We start from the raw sequence: 21314 nt of genomic DNA, 5'->3' as shown, positions 1-21314 counted from the left end.
AGTAGTGTAGAGAGTAGTGGAGAGAGTACCCTCACTGGACGTCATACAATTATTCACTTATTAGCATCTCAACCATCCTTTGTATTCATATAATCTTATGGGTAGGTTATATGTCAAACTCTGCTTATTTTATATACTGCAGAAGCACATCTGACACTAGGCCAGTTGATACTATGGCCTCAGGGCATCAGAATGTAGTAAATCACAGGGGATGGCATGAGCAAAGTCAAATGGGGATTGTTTTACCAGAGGTCATGAGTACAGCACTCTGAAAGGTCAGATGTACTTTATAAAGGGGTTACTAATCTCCCCATTCATGCAACAACTGTTTAAGGCAGCAGTGAACTTGCCACACAAACAGCTCATGACTGCCATCGACTAGCATTATGCATGGCCACGTTGCGGTAAGCACACAACGTTTCACCACACCATCACTTAGCCACAATGTCATAACTCTTTATGAAGGTGGGAGGGGTGAGAAGCCCTCACCTTTTTCCATCTTCACCTCACAGGTTCGTATTTGCACATCACATCTGCAACATTATTTTAAGCCGTTCCGATTTCTATCCGTATTTCAGCCTGTGCACTCCCGTTGAAGTCTATGGAGCTGTGAAAAATAGTGATGACACACTGGTGTCATCTGCATGCCTTCCTTATTTGCTGGTAAAATCAAAATCAAGTCACTGGAACAAGCCAATTACATCATTTGACAGCAATTAATATTCCATATAAACCGTAAATAAGTTGGACAAAGGGATGAACTGTATTTGGGTCCTCACGTGAGAGAAGCAGAAGAAAAACAGGACACATATGGAGGACAAATATGGGCAATGGATCCGTTGTTTACATCCTGTATAATACTATGTCCTGTGTGCATGTAACCTAAAAGAAATTACATACAGATCAGACTCTACCTAAATAATTCTAATATTTAGACTTTTGAACTATTTAGACTCAGACTTTTGTTGGAAATGGCATTTGTGAAAAGATATTGCACATTATGTGTGTAAATACCATACAGGAGCCTGTGAACGTGGGACACTGCAGTACATGCTTTATTAATTTTAGACTCCTTGCCCAGGAACATACGCCCATCCGGGCTACAGGCGTGCACAGGGGAGAGGAGGGGTGAGCGCTGCTAGTATAGTGACGGTGTACCAAAACAAATTATAGGACATGTCCTACATTTTTTCATGCACAATCACAGTGCGGTGAAATAACGTGTGCCCGCCGCACCTGGACCAGGGCTATAGGCGTCATTGGGGACTGTGCAGCCCCCCACACATTGGTGTACTGTAAGACCTTAGTCTGTTACTAGAGCTAAAATTATTGTGCAAAAATTACAAAAAACAATCCACCATGAAATGTGCGCAAAGCTAACCTTTGGCACTCAAAAGGTTAAAAAGATAATTGGTTAGTATTCTACACAGGGTATATACAAGTAATTATGTTTTTTGTGTGTGTGTTAAAAGGCTCTTAAGATTCCCTGTTGGGAAAGTGACGTTAGTAATGAATTATATATGAACCTTTAAGAAAATTAAAGGGAAGTTGAAGCATTTGAGGGGGTAAATTAAGAGAGAACAATATTGAATTATAAAACTGGGACGTGTTCTAAATGCAAATGAAATAAATACACAGTAAGGATTTTCTTTAATAAACAGAACTGAAATAAGTAGAATTGAAACACTTTTGAATGAAAGGAAATCTAACTTCAGGAATCTACTATTTTTAGTAGTTCTAGTGGGAGATTTCCAAGGTGTTCCTCATCCCTGGACATGTTTTATTATTTTCAGGAATCCTATCTCTACTACTAAAAATAGCAGATTCTAGAATCCTTCAAATATATTTGAACTTGTGAGTTACATTGTAAAATGCTAGTGGTAAACCACATTAAGTTAAAGCAAATGTTGATAACTCAGTGTTACAGCACAAGCCACAGAATCATTAGGAAGGTGACTTTGTGTTGTTATAGTGTTTTGGACCACAAAAAGGTCCATGAGCTCTGCCTGTAGACTTCTGTGGCTTTAGTGTAATTTACATTGAACTCTACTGATGATATAGTAAGCCTTCAGTATTAGGTTGAGGCAGTTAGTATGTGACATATAAATTATATAATCCCCTGGGTCCAAGCCTTTCCTGCATATTTAATTGTACAATTTCTGCAGTCAGAGTGGGAAACAAAAAAGTTTCATGTTAACAGATCTCAAACCCTACTAGTTTGAGTGTTTGTGCTCTTTACTGCCTTGAAGTCACCCCCCCCCCCCCCAACACTCTATGGAAAATCTCCTTAATGAATCTTTAGTATTTCCCAGAAGCCTTTATGAAAAACGTTCATTTAAGCTAAGACTGGAAAGTAAAATTTCCCCTTAATCTGATAAAAAGTAACATACGGTAGTTATGATCACTAAATTCAGTAAAAATCTAGACAAAGTTCTTATAAGTATTCTTACTACATCAACAAAAGCACTTAAGTTCAATCAGAATCTCCTAGTTTGTCAACATACTGTATATCTTCATCTGTTTTTATTTTGTCATGCTTGTGAGTCTTCATGCAGTTTGTAGCCCTGCTGAGATTTGTCACACGCCATTTAACATTCAGTCACCTCAGCTCAGTAAGTTTCTCTGTTAAGCATTAGTGTAAGGAGCAATTGGAGAGCTACCTAATGTATTTGGAATATTATAAGCCAGACTGCAGCAAGGCTGAACCCAAGAACAATAAACTATATTCTATCTAGAAGCCTTAAAACTAAAGGATATCAGTATCTAACCAGAGCAACACAGACAGATACACAGTTTCTCAGTTGAAGTGGTTTCCTATAAATGATGTTGATGTCCTATCTTGTCCAACCTCTGCAGTGCTCCATGAGAATGGAGTGGCCTCCCTTCCTTCCAGGACCCTTGTGCTCCTGTTCACTGGCCCCTTAGCAGTTGGACGTTTATCTCCTTTGTTGCTCATGTAGCTTCATTGAAGCCCTGTTATGCATCTTTACAAAAATAGAGGTGAGCGCATGAATCCGCCTTTATGCTATTTTATTGGTTCTGAATCAGTACCTCAGAAAAGATCCAATAGAGCGATAAGATTTAGCATGTACCTTAGGTAACTGCTCCATGTCAGTAAATGTTGACATACTTACTAGTAGATGCAAGAGAGAGTGTTAATGTTTGAGAATGTTTAGGTTCCTGTGTAGAGATGAGCGAACATACTCGTCCGAGCTTGATGCTCGTTCGAGCATTAGCGTACTCGAAACTGCTCGTTGCTCGGACGAATACTTCGCCCGCTCGAGAAAATGGCATCTCCCGCCGTTTTGTTTTGGCGGCCAGAAACAGAGCCAATCACAAGCCAGGAGACTCTGCACTCCACCCAGCATGACGTGGTACCCTTACACATCGATAGCAGTGGTTGGCTGGCCAGATCAGGTGACCCTGGAATAGACTAGCCCCTGCCTGCGCTGCTCGGATCATTCTGTGTTTGGATGCCGCTAGGGAGAGAGCTGCTGCTGGTCAGGGAAAGCGTTAGGCTGTTCTATTAGAATAGTGTTAGGCAGGAGTGATTCAACAAGAACCCAACAGCCCTTCTTAGGGCTACAATAACGTTATACATTTTTTTTTTTTATTTGCAGCTAGTACCATATTGTGAGGAATTTGCAGGGGGACTTGCTACCGTTGTGTTTAGCTCTTAGTGACACACATATCCACCTCAAACACCAAAGTGGGACAATTTATTAGGGGTTCGATTTCAATTAGGCACAGTCTGCCAGTTTCTTTTTTATTTTACGTTTATGTTTTCATAACTCAGCGTCATCTCATCTGGCATAGCAGTGTGCTTTCATACTTGGCTAGAAAATAGCCATAGGAGAATCCAAACGGCTTACTTAGGCCTACAATAGCGTTATATATATTTTATTTCTGGTTGATCTGCTGGTGGCTGGCCTTGCTGTAGTGCATCTACTACCATATTGTGAGGAATTTGCAGTGAGACTTGCGACCGTTGTGTTTAGCGCTTAGTGACGCACATATCCATCGCAAAGACCGAAGTGGGACAATTTATTAGGGGTTGGATTTCAATTAGGCACAGTCTGCCATTTACTTTTTATTTTACGTTTATTTTTTTATAACTCAGCGTCATCTCATCTGGCATAGCAGTGTGCTTTCATACTTGGCTAGAAAATAGCCATAGGAGAATCCAAACGGCTTACTTAGGCCTACAATAGCGTTATATATTTTATTTCTGGTTGAGCTGCTGGTGGCTGGCCTTGCTGTAGTGCATCTACTACCATATTGTGAGGAATTTGCAGGGAGACTTGCGACCGTTGTGTTTAGCGCTTAGTGACGCACATATCCATCGCAAAGACCGAAGTGGGACAATTTATTAGGGGTTGGATTGAAATTAGGCACAGTCTGCCATTTACTTTTTATTTTACGTTTATTTTTTCATAACTCAGCGTCATCTCATCTGGCATAGCAGTGTGCTTTCATACTTGGCTAGAAAATAGCCATAGGCGAATCCAAACGGCTTACTTAGGCCTACAATAGCGTTATATATTTTATTTCTGGTTGATCTGCTGGTGGCTGGCCTTGCTGTAGTGCATCTACTACCATATTGTGAGGAATTTGCAGTGAGACTTGCGACCGTTGTGTTTAGCGCTTAGTGACGCACATATCCATCGCAAAGACCGAAGTGGGACAATTTATTAGGGGTTGGATTTCAATTAGGCACAGTCTGCCATTTAATTTTTATTTTACGTTTATTTTTTCATAACTCAGCGTCATCTCATCTGGCATAGCAGTGTGCTTTCATACTTGGCTAGAAAATAGCCATAGGAGAATCCAAATGGCTTACTTAGGCCTACAATAGCGTTATATATTTTATTTCTGGTTGAGCTGCTGGTGGCTGGCCTTGCTGTAGTGCATCTACTACCATATTGTGAGGAATTTGCAGGGAGACTTGCTACCGTTGTGTTTAGCGCTTAGTGACGCACATATCCATCGCAAAGAATGAAGTGGGACAATTTATTAGGGGTTGGATTGAAATTAGGCACAGTGTGCCATTTACTTTTTATTTTACGTTTATTTTTTCATAACTCAGCGTCATCTCATCTGGCATAGCAGTGTGCTTTCATACTTGGCTAGAAAATAGCCATAGCAATAGGATAGCATCGTTTGGTTTTAAAAACTAAAAAACACAAAAAAAAAGTAAAAAAAAAATTAAAGTTATAACTTTCATTTTCAAAATGTTTAACCCGAGGGCTAGGGGTAGAGGACGAGGGCAGGGACGTGGGCGTCCAACTACTGCAGGGGTCAGAGGCCGTGGTCCTGGGCGGGGTGAGACACCACCTGCTGATGAGGGAGCAGGGGAACGCCGCAGAGCTACACTTCCTAGGTTCATGTCTGAAGTTACTGGGACTCGTGGTAGAGCACTGTTGAGGCCAGAACAGTGCGAACAGGTGATGTCGTGGATTGCCGACAATGCTTCGAGCAATTTGTCCACCAGTCAGTCTTCCACGCAGTCCACCCATGTCACCGAAATCGGCACTCCTCCAGCTCCTGCACCTCAGCCTCCTCCCCCCCAGTCTGCCCCCTCCCAGGAAAATTTGGCATTTGAACCGGCATACTCTGAGGAACTGTTTTCTGGACCCTTCCCACAGTCACAAACCACTTGTCCGGTTGCTGCTGAGCAATTTTCCGATGCCCAGGTCTTCCACCAGTCGCAGTCTGTGGGTGATGATGACCTTCTTGACGTAGTGGAAGAAGTGTGTAAAGAGGTGTCCGACGATGAGGAGACACGGTTGTCAGACAGTGGTTGTCAGGGCAGGAAGTCCGAGGGGGGAGCAGACTGAGGGATCGGAGGATGATGAGGTGACAGACCCAAGCTGGGTTGAGAGGCCGGGTGAACACAGTGCTTCTGAGATGGAGGAGAGTCCTCGACCAGAACAGGTTGGAAGAGGCAGTGGTGGGGCCAGACGGAGAGGCAGGGCCAGAGCTGGTGCATCAGCGCCAAATGTGTCACGTAGTGAAGCTCCCGTGGCGAGGGCTAGATTTTCAGAAGTCTGGAGGTTCTTTAAGGAAACACCGGATGACCGACGGACTGTGGTGTGCAACCTTTGCCAAACCAGGATCAGCAGGGGTTCCACCACTACTAGCTTAACTACCACCAGTATATGCGCAGGCATATGAATGCTAAACACCCCACTCAGTGGCACCAAGCCCGTTCACCTCCGGCCGTGCACACCACTGCTCCTTCCCCTGTGTCAGCTGATAGTCAGCCCCCTGCCCAGGACCCTGGCACAAAAACCCCATCGTCGCCTCCACGATCCTCCACAGCATCCACCAGCGCTCAGCTCTCCATACCTCAGACGCTGGAGCGGAAAAGGAAATATAGTGCAATCCACCCGCACGCCCAAGCCCTTAATGTCCACATCTCCAGATTGCTTAGCCTGGAGATGCTGCCCTATAGGCTAGTAGAGACCGAGGCCTTTCGCAACCTCATGGCGGCGGCCGCCCCTCGGTATTCGGTCCCCAGCCGCCACTACTTTTCCTGATGTGCCGTCCCAGCCCTGCACCAGCACGTGTCAGACAACATCATCGTGCCCTGACCAACGCCGTTTCTGACAAGGTCCACCTGACCACGGACACGTGGACGAGTGCTGCCGGGCAGGGCCACTATATATCGCTGATGGCACATTGGGTTAACTTGGTGGAGGCTGGGACCGAGTCTGACCCTGCGGCTGGTCATATACTGCCGACGCCGAGGATTGCGGGGCCTACCTCGGTCCAGGTCTTTCAGGCCTACTATTTCCCTTCTGACAGCGCTAGCGGCAGAGTGCGTAGTTCTGCGGGACAAGTAGCGAGGGAGAGTAGGCGAGCAGGCAGCTTGTCCAGCACTGGCAAGGGTACGCTTTACAAGGCTTTTGCCAGCTTTATGTCACCCCAGCAAGACACTGTCACCTGTCCCCAGTCTCGGCAGAGTAGGGCTGATCTTTACAGAAAGATGGTGAGGGAGTACGTAGCTGACCATACCATCGTCCTAAATGATCACACAGCTCCCTACAACTACTGGGTTTCAAAGCTGGACATGTGGCACGAACTGGCGCTGTACGCCTTGGAGGTTCTTGCCTGCCCTGCCGCTAGCGTGTTGTCCGAGCAGGTTTTTTAGTGCAGCTGGTGGCATCATCACCGATAAGCGTACACGCCTGTCGACTGACAGCGCTGACAGGCTGACGCTTATTAAGATGAATAAAGCCTGGATTTCTCATAATTTCCAATCTCCACCAGGTGAAGGAAGCTCAACCTGAATAATTTATGCACTCCTCCTCCTCATTTTCCTCCTTCTTCTCCTCTTTGTACTCTAAAGCAGAGGAAACTGGCTATTTTTTGACAGGGCCCACTGGCTCTAGCTATAGTACTTTATGCATTTAATTTTTCTGGAGGGCCACCTACCCGGTCCTCTGTTTTAAACAATTTTTGGGACTGCCACATACAGGCACTCAATCTATTCAATTTTTCTGGAGGGCCACCTACCTGCTCCTCTGGTTTGAAAACTTATTTGGACTGCCACATACAGGCACTCAATCTATTTCATTTTTCTGGAGGGCCACCTACCTGCTCCTCTGGTTTGAAAACTTTTTTGGACTGCCACATACAGGCACTATCCAAATTAAATTGTCTCCATAGCAGCCTCCACACGTTGTCTCCATTGCTACCTCCAAAAGTCGTCCATATAGCTGCCTCCATACATCGTCCCCTTATCAAACGAGGTGTGTCAGGCAGAAATTTGGGTTGTTTTCATGGATTCCACATCAAAGTTGTTAACTTTATCGCCACCCTGCTATGTTATCCACAAAATATACTGGCAAACTTTAATGATTAACCGATATTATTTCAGCGCTTCTTGCGCATCTGTTGATTACACTGCTGTGTAATCTACAAAATATACTGCCAAACTTTTACCATTTACAGATATTATTTCAGCGCTTCTTGCGCATCTGTTTACATTCCCCTCACCCGCCATATCCCAAACTTATAAGAACGCTACTACACTTAACTTGGTGGAGGCTGGGACCGAGTCTGACCCTGGGGCTGGTCATATATTGCGGGGCCTACCTCGGTCCAGGTCTCAAAGGCCTACTATACCTCCTCCTCCTCCCACCCCTCCTCCACCTCCTCCTCCTCCGAATTACCATCCGTGGGCATTGCGCCATCAGTCGGTAGCTCTAGGCACAGCAGCAGTGCCGTCGCTAAGCGACAGCAGGCGGTGCTCAAACTGCTGAGCCTAGGTGATAAAAGGCACACCGCCCAAGAGCTATTACAGGCCATTCCACATCAAACTTGTTAACTTTGTCGCCACCCTGCTGTGTAATCCACAAAATATACTGGCAAACTTTTATCATTTACCGATATTATTTCAGCGCTTCTTGCGCATCTGTTTACATTCCCCTCACCCGCCATATCCCAAACTTATAAGAACGCTACTACACTTGATCTTATACAAAAGGTTCTTAGAAGTGCTGTTTGGGGAGTAGCCTAGAGACAGGGACTTGGATTGGCGAAAGCTCGCCTGGCAGCAGAGCGCCAGCTCCATCCCAAGATCCAACTAACATAGTTTTAACTGCAGCACCTTTAATCTACTACTAGTTCACTGCCTCCATACATGGTCCCCTTATCAAACGAGCTGTGTCAGGCAGAATTTTCAGGTGTTTCACCACATACATAGTGGAACTCGGCGCGTCTGTCGCCGCCATGCTGGAGACCTGCAGTTGCAATCATAGAAGCGCAATATGGATGCCCCATACTGTCGCTCTTAATCATGGAAGTCCTCTCCATGGCTGCCTCCAAATGTCGTCCCCTTATCAAACGAGCTGTGTCAGGCTCATTTTTCGGTTGTTTCACCAGATACGTTATGGAACTTGGTCACTATGTCGCCACCATGCTGTGTTATCGACTAAATATACCGTCAACCTTTTGTTCATAGAGGAAATAATTTCAGCGCTTCTTGCTCACCTCCTTTGGTTCCTCTCTGCCACCCATTGGTTTGAAGCCTGAGTCCATTTAGGGTATGTCGCCATGCCACTCTCTAGCCTGCCGCTGCCTCTGCATGCCGTCCCCTATAGTGTCAGGGTCAATTATTGGATGTTTTAGATGCTATCTAGCTTCATTCTGTCACTCTGTCATGGCCATGCTGTTGCCCATAATTTTGGCATAATGGTGCGTTTAAGCAGCCTCAGAGGCATCCATGCATGCTGCCCCTGCTGTTTCCTGTCCATTTCCGTGGTGTTTCCATCCTTTTCTGAGGTTTCCAGGTGTTTGGCCAAGCTTCCCTGTGCAGAGCCTTGGTCCCCTTGAAAAATGCTCGAGTCTCCCATTGACTTCAATGGGGCTCGTTATTCGAGACGAGCACTCGAGCATCGGGAAAAGTTCATCTCGAATAATGAGTACCCGAGCATTTTAGTGCTCGCTCATCTCTATTCCTGTGTCCTCTATAGTCAGCCAAATTGAAAAGCGAAAACACTAACATTTGGCAACCATACCCAATGACTTTATTACACAAGATGAGTGTTAACTCAGCAGCTAGCTAGGATTCCTAACAAATCTTATATCACCAAACAACCTTCATAGCAAACCTGTTGAAACTTAAATCTTAACAGGAAGCTCTCTCTGGTTTTGATTCCAGGATTAAATGGCTCATGAGTGGAACCACTGAGCTTGATGGGCCCCCTGCATCAGTAGTGTAGGAGAGAGTACCCTCACTGGTCTTCATACAATTATTCAGTTATTAGCATCTCAACCATCCTTTGTATTCATATAATCTTATGGGTAGGTTATATGTCAAACTCTGTTTATTTTATATACTGCAGAAGCACATCTGACACTAAGCCAGTTGATACTATGGCCTCAGGGCATCAGAATGTAGTAAATCACAGGGGATGGCATGAGCAAAGTCCTTCTAATTAAGGTTCATTGCACGTTTTAGCTTCTGCCACTTGTGCTGCTTACATTGATGTTTCTATCTTCTTGAAAATCCCCAAAAGCCCGCTTCCTCCTTTGTTAAACAACCGAACCATGCCCTCTTTGTACCTGCACACAAATAATGAAGCACACTATTAAAATAGTTGTAGACTATGTTCTACTGTACATTAAAATAAGTGGTCTTGGTGATGGTTATGTTATATAGAATTGTTTCCCCTAAATCCCTTCCTCATCCAATCCCTTCCCTTCCTTGGTTGAACTTGATGGACAAGTGTCTTTTTTCAACCGTATAAACTATGAAACTAAAGTGTGACCCTGATCATGATGCATATTGTTGAAATAAATGATATGTAATACATTGGATGGCACCTATATGTATGTATGAATATATATACAGCAAATAGGGAGGACAAATAGGGGTGCTGCTATTATGTCCGACAATTAGTAAATACAAAGTTGAACACACTAAAATAGGAGAATAGTCCCAAATTGGGCACAAAAGAACGTCTCAATGCCAATGTCTTTGTCCCTATATAATTCTATACCATGATTCTTGTTGTTTTGAATAACATTGCAAAAACATTATTATAATGAAATCAATAGCTAACCCATTATAATAATAATGTTTTTGCACTATTATTTTAAATTTAGCAATACTTGTATTTCCCCATGAGTATTTCACATTCACATGGCCAATGACGCCAATGTACATTTGTATTAAGCAATATGTTTGTGATTTCTGATTTCCTGCCCGGTGTGTAACTTTTCTTGCGTTCCACCTGGGACAAAATCTTTTTAAAACTAGTGTGATATGTTGTTATTATCAAGTAGTTCTATTACATTACTTTCTTACAATTTGTTGAATTTTTTCATCCTTTTGCAGAGGGATGTACAATAGAGTGGTAATTGTTGTTTGGACATAACTAGACTGTGTAGAGACACACTCCCAACGTATAATACCCAGTTGTCAATGTATTCATAAGAGTGGTACAGCACAGCATAATGAAGAATTCTGTAGAAATGTTATTGTATGTCATGGGGAATACAAGTATTTACTAAGAAGGAAGTGTCTGGAGGGCTTACAGGTCCTCTATAATGTCTTTTTCTACAGCACTGTCCACTATACGTGACATTTCTCGTTGTGTAACAGTTAAAGGGATGCAGAGATGTAATGAGAGAGCTTGATTTCCTGCTGGAATCGAATTCTTAATCTTGAGTTGTTGGGAGTTCATGCTATGAGCTGCAGGTAGTTCCTTGATGGTACATCTCTCATAACCTACGTTCCCTGGTTGTCATGGTGACCCGTTTGAGAGGTAATCAAGATGCAGCTCATGCTGACTTCTCAGGAAAGACTCTCAGATAATAAAGCATTATTAACAAGAATGATGATAAGTCACTGTGGAACGTATCCAATGTATCAATATTTAAAGGGATATTCTGCTAATTGCCTGTTATCCCCTCTTTATAAGTGTATGTTGGGGCCTCATAATGTTTCTGTATGAATAGAGCTGGAGTACATATGGATGGACTAGCAGCAGGTATATTGAGCCCGCTCTTCAGTTCAAGCATGGCACCTGAGATCCCTGTTCTCACGATTGGTGGGCTCTAAGAGGTTGGACCCTATTGATCAGACATGTATCCCTATTCTGTCGATAGCAAATACCTTGTAAATATCACATTACTCAAGCTAATGTTTCCTATTTGGTTAAAGAGGTTGTACCAATCTTTGTCGTCTTCCCTGAGGAGATCACTATTTGATCGGTGAGTGTTTAACTACTGGGACTCCCACAATCATGTCTATATCCAACAATCCTATTCTGTAGCACTGCCATGCACTGAGGGTGCTAGAGCTAGCCAACCAATATACTCTGCAATTCCGACACTCCCAAAGTATTGAAAAGACCAGCTCGACCTGCTAGTTTATTATTAAAAAAGAATGGGACCCCTGTTCTTACGATTGATGAGAATCTCAGCAGTCAAAACCCACCCGATCAGATTCTGTTTTGTTTTCTTTTTACTTCTATTGGTAGAGATGGTGTCTAGGTTTTTTTTAAATGTAAACTAAGTACTCACCTTTCCAATACCCCTGCAGGTCCTCTTCTCGCTTCCTGTGCTCTGGCGGCAGGTCCTTGCATGCTGGCCGCGCACACACTATGATCTGAACAGAGGCTGAAGTCATAGGGGCAGATTTATCAAGCTGTCTGAAAGTCAGAATATTTCTAGTTGCCCATGACAACAGATCACGGCTCCCCTTTAAAATATTCATGAACACTGGTAAAATGAAAGCTGAGCTGAAATATTCTGACTTTCAGACAGCTTGATAAATCTGCCCCATAGTGTTTGCCAGCGTGCACAGACCTGCCGCTACCGGAAGAAAGAGGAGGACATGAAGGGGGCGTACAGGAAAAGGTGAGTACTGAGTTGTTTTTATTTTTTGACTGTAGCATAAGCCAAGTTTAGGTTTTTTCAGCACATTTTTTTTGTGCTGAAAAATACAACTTATACTCTGGTATATACAGTGTGTACATTTGATATGCCCATGATTCTGACCCAAATTACAAAGATTGTGTGTCCTTTGGACTGCATAGTGAAATGTGTTAATATGGAGCCTGTAATAAAATGGCACAACTACATTTTTTTGTCAATTGTACTCCATTTGGATTTTTTTACAGCATCCCAGTACACTGCATACCCATATGTGTACTGAAAATGTTTTATTTTCAACGCCATAAGTCTATGTTTCTTTTTTTGTTTTTAATTATTTGACCTAGGTAGTGATGTAGTATAACTATTATAAAATAAACAGATAGGTAAATAGATGTATAAGAGAAAGGCAGTATGGTGTGATGAGAACTCTCTTTGAGAGGGGTGCAGGGCCCACAGGTCTAGGCAGGGCCTACAGACAATATACCCAGAAAGGCAGCACTCCAATTTTCAGTATCAAAGGTGAGGTTTATTCAAGTGTGGGAGCATTTCGCTGTGAATACACTTATTGATGCATGCAGGTATTTACATGCTATTGAGATATCTTCTTCTATCTGGTATCCACTGTTCAGGTATTGTTAGCATTTAGGATAGTATTTGGCTTCTGTACTTTTGTATATGCTGCTCATGGGTTCTATCTGCGAGAGATCACAGTGACACACACTGGGTTAAATGTACTGACACTCATTACGTGGGATGTCATGCTACAGATGTCTGATGCGCAGAGACAGGAAGGACATTTGTCATGCATGAAATGTGTAGTTTTCCACTGTTTTTAAGTGTTTTAATCAAGGGCTGTCAACAGTATCAAGTGTCAGCTGGTTATTATGTGTACGGATAATGCCTTTAATCAGCCACTTTTACAACTGCAGCCTAGTATTCCCGGATTTTATGTATTGTCCTATTACTCTCTGCTTACTCATAGATAAAGGTGTGTTTCTGCCTGTCTTCATATATAGCCCATTATTAACTCAACAGTGGTCTGAGTGAAGAAAGTTGTATTTACCAAGGATTTACTCTGTAAGGTCTTTTCTGATCAAAAAGAAAACAAAGGGGGACATTTATCTGGGCTTCTTTGCCAGAAAACTGTTGTAGAATCCCTGAAATACTTGAATGGTCTTTGCACAAAACTGTGCCCGCTAGCAACATGAATGCGGGTCTACCATCATATGTGTAATAATAATAATTTAATAATGATCTTTATTTATATAGCACCATCAAATTCTGTAGCTCTTTACAGATTCTGGGAAATGTATAGAAATAAAATAAGACATTACAGAGTACAAACAGTCATATGAAACTATAGGAGTGAGGGCCCAGGTTGGGTTAGGTATTAGTCTGATAGACCGGGGTAGGGCATTGCAGTGGGGCTAGCAGAGGAGAGGAATCCTCTGTGACTGGCTTAAAGGAATAGAGTAAACAGGGTGTAGCAGTGGAGGGAAGGGGAAGGATTTATGGATTTGAGATTGGGATATTATTTCCAGGCAAAGAAAGTCAATTTTATCTTTATAATAGATGGTCCTATCTTCAGCCCCAAGGTTTGTAACAGGTGGGCTATCCTTTGGTGTTGGTAATGTATGAAGAGTATCAAAGAGCCTTTTAGGATTGTTAGAGAGAGGGGACATTAGATAAGTGAAACAGACCTGTTTGGCGAGATGGAGGGTGTAGTTATATGTTCTAAGCATGAATTTAAAGTGTAGAAAGTCCACGGTTTGGAGTGTGTGTCAAGGTTGAAATGTTCGAACTGAGGGAAGTGCTACCTCATCCAGGGCAGATTTAAGGTTATGAGTTTAATGGTTAGTAGCATGGTAATAGTGGTAAAAGGTCCTCTTTAATTTACTGATAAACTTACCCCAATGTCACGGGCACCCCCGCGATCCATACCGCGGATCGCGGGTGCACCCGTGCCTCCCTCCGCTGCCCCACTGCTGCTCCGGTGCACTCACCTCTCCTGGCTCCCGCTCCCGTCCGGACTGGGTCTCGCGCGCGGCCCCGCTCCCTAGGGCGCGCGCGCGGCACTGCCTCAAGATTTAAAGGGCCAGCGCACAGGTGATTAGTATTGGTCATTTCCTGTTTTGTATATAACCCTTTGTTTCCCATCATTCCCTGCCGGATCTTTGTGCCTCTTAGCCTTAGAGAAAGCTTCCTAGCGAGTATTGCTGTGTTCCTGCGTATTCCTGTATTCCTGCGTTCCAGTGTATTCCTGTGTGTTCCCGTTCCTGAGTTCTGTGTTGCCGTGTTACCTGTGTTCCTCCCTGTTGCTGTGTGCCTGTGTTCCCGTTCCCTCCTGCCTGGACCTCCTGTTGCTGACCCCGGACTTGAACCTGACGTTGCATCTCTGCCGCCTGCCCTGACCCTGTGCCTGGACCCGACTACGAGTTTGTCATCCGTTAAGGTACCTCGACCTCGGCTGCCACCGTGGGCTAGTCACACCTGGGAACGACCTAGTGGTATCCTGCCGCAGCAAGTCCAACCCGCTTTGCGGCGGGCTCTGGTGAAAACCAGGTGCCGCTAGGCTCCGGTTCCGGGTGTTGGCTAGTTACATCTCCCGCGGTGGTCCAGAGGATCCACTGATCCTAACAGTAAGATCCGGCCATGGATCCCGCCGAGGCTCCTTCTCCCAGTCAGCCTGATCTCGCCACCATCGTGATCCACCAGTCCCGGCAGATTGCAGCACAGCGGAATCAGCTAGAGCAAGTCACCGCCATGCTCCAACAACTACTTGCTACCCAACATCAGCAACAGTCTCCTGAAGCGGCCGCTGCGACCCCTGCTGCTCCGGCTTATCTTCCTGCTGCTGAACCCAGGCTACGCCTCTCTTTGCCCGGCAAGTATGATGGAGATCCCAAGATGTGCAGGGGCTTCATAACCCAGTGCTCCTTGCACATAGAACTGATGCCGTCGCAATTTGCCACAGAGCGGTCCAAGGTGGCATTTGTCCTCAGCCTTCTTTCCGGGAAAGCCCTGGCCTGGGCTACTCCGCTTTGGGACAGAGATGACCCGGTTGTGTCTAACCTCACTGCGTTTCTGTCAGAGTTCCGGTCTGTCTTCGAGGAACCAGCACGAGCCTCCTCTGCGGAGTCTGCATTGTTGAACTTGCGTCAGGGCAACTCATCGGTGGGAGAGTACGCAGTTCAATTCCGCACCCTGGCTTCTGAACTTGCGTGGAACGATGCAGCCCTCATCGCTACATTTAAGAAAGGGCTCTCTGCGCAGGTCAAGGACGCACTGGCAGCTCGGGATCTTCCATCTACTCTGAGTGACCTCATCACCTTGGCCACTCGAATTGATGTTCGGTTTAAGGAGCGAGCTGAGGAACTACGCTCCGAGTATCCCCAAGGCCGTGTTAGACGCATTCCTCGCCTGGCGCCAGTCTTCCAAAGGCCGCTCCAGGGTCCGCCTGAATCTTCTGCTGAGGAACCCATGCAGGTTGACCGAACCCGGCTCACTCTACGAGAGCGTTCAAGACGCCGACAGGAGAACCTATGTCTGTACTGTGCCAGCCCTGAGCATTTCATCGGTTCCTGTCCTGTCCGTCCTCAACGTCCGGGAAACGCCAGCACCTAGGCTTCTTGGGAGAAGCGTCCCTAGGTGTAAATACAGCTTCTCCACGTCTGACTCTTCCCGTGCTCCTCAGCATTGGCACCGGTACCCAGATCCAGGTTACTGCCTTCCTGGACTCGGGCTCTACGGCGAACTTCGTGGATGCAGCCTTGGTCTCTCGGCATCACTTCCCGGTGGTTCGTCTTGAGAAGCCATTGTCTATTGCCTCGGTCAATGGTCAGATTCTCTCCGTACCCATCTGGTTTCGCACGGAGCCCCTGCTTCTGCAAGTTGGTGCCCTACATCAAGAGAGACTTTCGTTTTTTGTGCTGCCCCAAAGCACATCTGCTCTACTGCTGGGTCTCCCCTGGTTGCAGCTTCATGCCCCTGTACTGGACTGGTCCTCCGGGCATATCCTCCGTTGGGGTCCGAACTGTGCTTCACGTTGTATGCAGGTTCCCCGTCCGCTACCTGTGAGGACTTCGACTCTGGCTCCCAAGTCTCTGGAGGGTCTGCCAGCTTGTTATCGGGACTTTTCGGACGTTTTCTCCAAGAAGCAGGCGGAGATTCTACCACCACATCGTCCCTATGATTGCCCTGTGGATCTTTTTCCTGGCGCCACTCCTCCCAGAGGTCGTGTCTACCCTCTTTCAGTACCTGAGTCTCTAGCCATGTCCGACTACATCAAGGAGAATCTGCAGAGGGGTTTTATACGCAAGTCCTCCTCTCCGGCTGGCGCAGGGTTTTTCTTCGTTACCAAGAAGGACGGCTCCCTACGTCCCTGTATAGACTATCGTGGGCTGAATAAGATCACGGTAAAAAACCGTTACCCTCTGCCGTTGATTACAGAACTCTTTGATCGCCTACGTGGTTCCAAGGTGTTCTCCAAGCTGGACCTCCGTGGTGCTTACAATCTCATCCGGATCCGCAAAGGTGATGAGTGGAAGACGGCGTTTAACACCCGTGACGGGCACTTTGAGTACCTAGTGATGCCCTTTGGACTGTGTAATGCCCCTGCTGTTTTTCAGGAGTTTGTGAACGACATTTTTCGGGACCTTCTTTATACTTGTGTCGTGGTCTACCTCGATGACATCTTGGTGTACTCTCCAGACCTTGAGTCCCACCAGGCAAACGTACGACAAGTTCTAGGTCGACTTCGTGCCAATCACCTCTATGCCAAGTTAGAAAAATGCCTGTTTCACCAGCACTGCCTTCCCTTCCTTGGTTACATAATTTCCAACAGAGGCCTTCAGATGGACCCCGCGAAGCTGTCTGCAGTTCTTCAGTGGCCACGTCCAGAGGGTCTCCGAGCCATACAGAGGTTCCTGGGGTTTGCGAACTATTACCGTCAGTTTATTCCCCATTTCTCCACTCTGGTGTCCCCCATCGTGGCACTCACCAAGAAGGGTGCCAATCCACGTGCCTGGTCTCCAGCTGCTGAAATGGCCTTCTCCAAGTTAAAGTCTGCCTTCTCCTCGGCTCCCGTACTCTCTAGGCCAGATACGGATAAACCCTTTCTTCTGGAGGTGGACGCATCCTCCATAGGAGCTGGAGCGGTGCTCACTCAGAAAGGGCCCAAGGGCCGAACTTTGACTTGCGGTTTCTTTTCCAAGACTTTTTCTCCTGCTGAGAGAAATTATTCCATTGGAGACAGAGAACTATTAGCCATCAAACTTGCTCTTGAAGAATGGCGATATCTTCTGGAGGGAGCTCTCCATCCTGTTTGTGTGTACACTGACCACAAGAATCTTCTGTACCTCCAGACAGCCCAGCGCCTGAATCCCAGGCAAGCCCGGTGGTCTTTGTTCTTCTCCCGCTTTGACTTGCTGATTCATTTTCGTCCGGCAGACAAGAATATCAAGGCTGATGCTCTGTCCCGTTCGTCAGATGTTGTTGGAGATGAACCAGTTCCTCGGCACATAATTTCTCCTGATCAGCTTGTTGTTGCAGCTCCGGTGGACCTTCGGCAGCTGCCTCCTGGCAAGACGTATGTTAGACCTGCTCTCAGGAAGAGGATTCTGTCTTGGGGACATTCTTCTCGTCTGGCTGGGCACCCTGGGGTGCAGCGCTCCTTGGCCCTCATCTCCCGCTATTACTGGTGGCCAGACCTGGTCAAAGATGTTCGGGAGTTTGTGGGATCCTGCTCCTCCTGTGCCCGCAATAAAGCCTCTCGTCTCAAACCGGCTGGACTGTTACTCCCGTTGCCGATACCCAGTCGCCCGTGGTCTCACGTGGCAATGGACTTTGTTACTGATTTGCCTGTCTCCTCGGGCAATACTGTCATCTGGGTGGTGACGGACCGGTTTTCCAAAATGTCCCATTTTGTTCCCCTTCCAGGTCTTCCGTCTTCTCCACAGCTTGCCAGTTTGTTCTTCAAACATATCTTCCGTCTGCATGGCCTTCCGCTTCACATTGTGTCCGATCGAGGAGTCCAGTTTGTCTCTAAATTCTGGCGTTCTTTATGTAACCAACTGCAGGTCATCCTTGACTTTTCTTCTGCTTACCACCCTCAGTCGAATGGTCAAGTAGAGAGGGTGAACCAGACTTTGGGCTGCTACTTGCGCCACTTCGTCTCAGCCCGTCAAGACAATTGGACTGACCTTCTACCTTGGGCTGAGTTCTCTTACAATTCTCTGGACTCGGGATCTACTGGTTCGGCTCCGTTCTTCGTGGTCTATGGACGTATTCCTCGCCCACCTCTCCCGCTGTCTACTCCCTCTGTTGTCCCTGCGGTGGAGGATCTGGTGCAGGATCTCAAGGCTGTTTGGGACCAGACCCGCCAGTCCCTTCTACGAGCTTCAGACCGTACCAAGACCCAGGCTGATAAAAGACGTCGAGCTCCTCCTGTCTTCTCTCCTGGTGACAAAGTATGGCTATCCTCCAGATACGTCCGGCTTAAGATACCCAGCTATAAACTTGGGCCCCGGTTCCTTGGCCCCTTTGAGGTAATCAAGCGCATTAATCAAGTGGCATACAAGCTCCGCCTTCCTCCATCTATGCGCATCCCGAACTCCTTTCATGTATCCCTCCTGAAGCCAGTCGTCTTGAACCGCTTCTCCCAGCAATCCCCTCCTCCGGCTCCTGAGGCTGATTCTCCAGATGTATATGAAGTCAAGGAGGTTCTGGACATGAAGTTCGTAAGGGGTAAGCGGTTCTTCCTTGTAGATTGGAAGGGGTTCGGGCCTGAGGAGAGATCCTGGGAGCCTGAAGAGAATATTTTTGATCGGACTCTCCTCCAGAGGTTTCTTGGGACCAAAAAGAAGAGGGGGAGGCCGAAGGGGGGGGGTACTGTCACGGGCACCCCCGCGATCCATACCACGGATCGCGGGTGCACCCGTGCCTCCGTTGCGGGCACCCCCGCGATCCATACCGCGGATCGCGGGTGCACCCGTGCCTCCCTCCGCTGCCCCACTGCTGCTCCGGTGCACTCACCTCTCCTGGCTCCCGCTCCCGTCCGGACTGGGTCTCGCGCGCGGCCCCGCTCCCTAGGGCGCGCGCGCGGCACTGCCTCAAGATTTAAAGGGCCAGCGCACAGGTGATTAGTATTGGTCATTTCCTGTTTTGTATATAACCCTTTGTTTCCCATCATTCCCTGCCGGATCTTTGTGCCTCTTAGCCTTAGAGAAAGCTTCCTAGCGAGTATTGCTGTGTTCCTGCGTATTCCTGTATTCCTGCGTTCCAGTGTATTCCTGTGTGTTCCCGTTCCTGAGTTCTGTGTTGCCGTGTTACCTGTGTTCCTCCCTGTTGCTGTGTGCCTGTGTTCCCGTTCCCTCCTGCCTGGACCTCCTGTTGCTGACCCCGGACTTGAACCTGACGTTGCATCTCTGCCGCCTGCCCTGACCCTGTGCCTGGACCCGACTACGAGTTTGTCATCCGTTAAGGTACCTCGACCTCGGCTGCCACCCTGGGCTAGTCACACCTGGGAACGACCTAGTGGTATCCTGCCGCAGCAAGTCCAACCCGCTTTGCGGCGGGCTCTGGTGAAAACCAGGTGCCGCTAGGCTCCGGTTCCGGGTGTTGGCTAGTTACATCTCCCGCGGTGGTCCAGAGGATCCACTGATCCTAACACCCAAGATCTCCAAGCACATACAAATGTGTCTATCCTTCACTTAGCTTCAATTTCACATAAAAATAAAAGTTAATACAATATTGCTACATACTATCAAAACCCATGTTAGGCTGGAATACACAACAGGGTCATTAGGTGGTCTGACATAGATACATATAAGATATACATCTCATGACAGAGAAGGGCAAAATCATGTCATTTTAAAACTCTGACCATCTCGTGCAAGTCATCTCCTAAAGAAGGCATACAACTAGACAGTACATGAATAGACTGTAAATATCTTTAGAAATCTGAATATAATATCTGTCCTTGGGATTCAAAGTACCCAGTCAGGTACATGATTATTTTTACAAGGCAGATAAGACAATAAGGGTTGCATTTTTACTGTTAGCATTTGTGTAACATTGCTAAACAGTATAGGACAGTAATGGCAAACCTTTTAGAGACAGAGTGCCCAAACTACAACCAAAATCCACTTATTTACTGTGAAGTGCTAACATGGCATTTTAAGCAGTAATGTATCGCTACCAGTTCTTCCACATCTTTCAATTGTATCGGCCCCCTGAAGCCACTAATACAGTTGAAAGAAGGTGGGCAAATTCAGACTATCACTGTAGCTTCTCTCCAAGTTGCCTAGGACTGCAGGAAGATTTGATGGATTTGGTCATGTTTTGTGAACTCTGTTCTGGGGTGATGGCCTGAGTGCCCGCAGAAAGGGCTCCGAGTGCCACCTCCGGCACCCGTGCCATAGGTTCGCCATCACTGGTATAGGAGAAGCAGGATAAGTCTTTAGCAGGATTGGCCTTCGGAGGCTGCAAACTGGGCATTTGCCCAGGGCCACCTGACCGAAAGAGGCCCCCTGCATGTGGAATTTTGTGAGCAGACGTTGTTTTGCTCTTTTAATACCCCTGGATTGAATGGCGGGGTGAAGATGCTTATCATCTATCTGTCCAGTTATCTTTCTCCAATAATTTGTCTATTTCTTATCTATATCTCTGTCTATTTAACCATTTATCTTTTTTACTTTTTGTCTATTTATCTACAGTATACATCTTCTATGTACCTATATACTTATACATCTATCCATCTATCTATCTATCAATCAATCAATCAATCAATCTTCTACCTCTCTTCTACTGCATCTATCTATCTCTCTTCTTTCATCTATCTATATATCGATTTCATATTTATCTTCTATCATCAATCTGCCATCATCTGTCCATCTCTTTAAAAATTCTCCTACAGTCCCGTATTA

The 21314-nt window shown here is 46.2% G+C and overlaps 1 protein-coding gene across 24 annotated transcripts in view; it reads left to right on the top strand.

The window, feature by feature from the left end:
• The window catches only part of RIMBP2 (RIMS binding protein 2), a 307061-nt gene that overhangs the window by 209996 nt on the left and 75751 nt on the right, over window positions 1-21314 (top strand). The gene's annotated exons all lie outside the window — the stretch shown is intronic.

The sequence above is a fragment of the Engystomops pustulosus genome, chromosome 1 (assembly GCF_040894005.1).
Source record: "Engystomops pustulosus chromosome 1, aEngPut4.maternal, whole genome shotgun sequence".
In the NCBI taxonomy this organism is placed as follows: Eukaryota; Metazoa; Chordata; class Amphibia; order Anura; family Leptodactylidae; genus Engystomops; species Engystomops pustulosus.
Note: the sequence above shows the minus strand (reverse complement) of the source record. Positions and strands in the feature narration are given on the sequence as shown.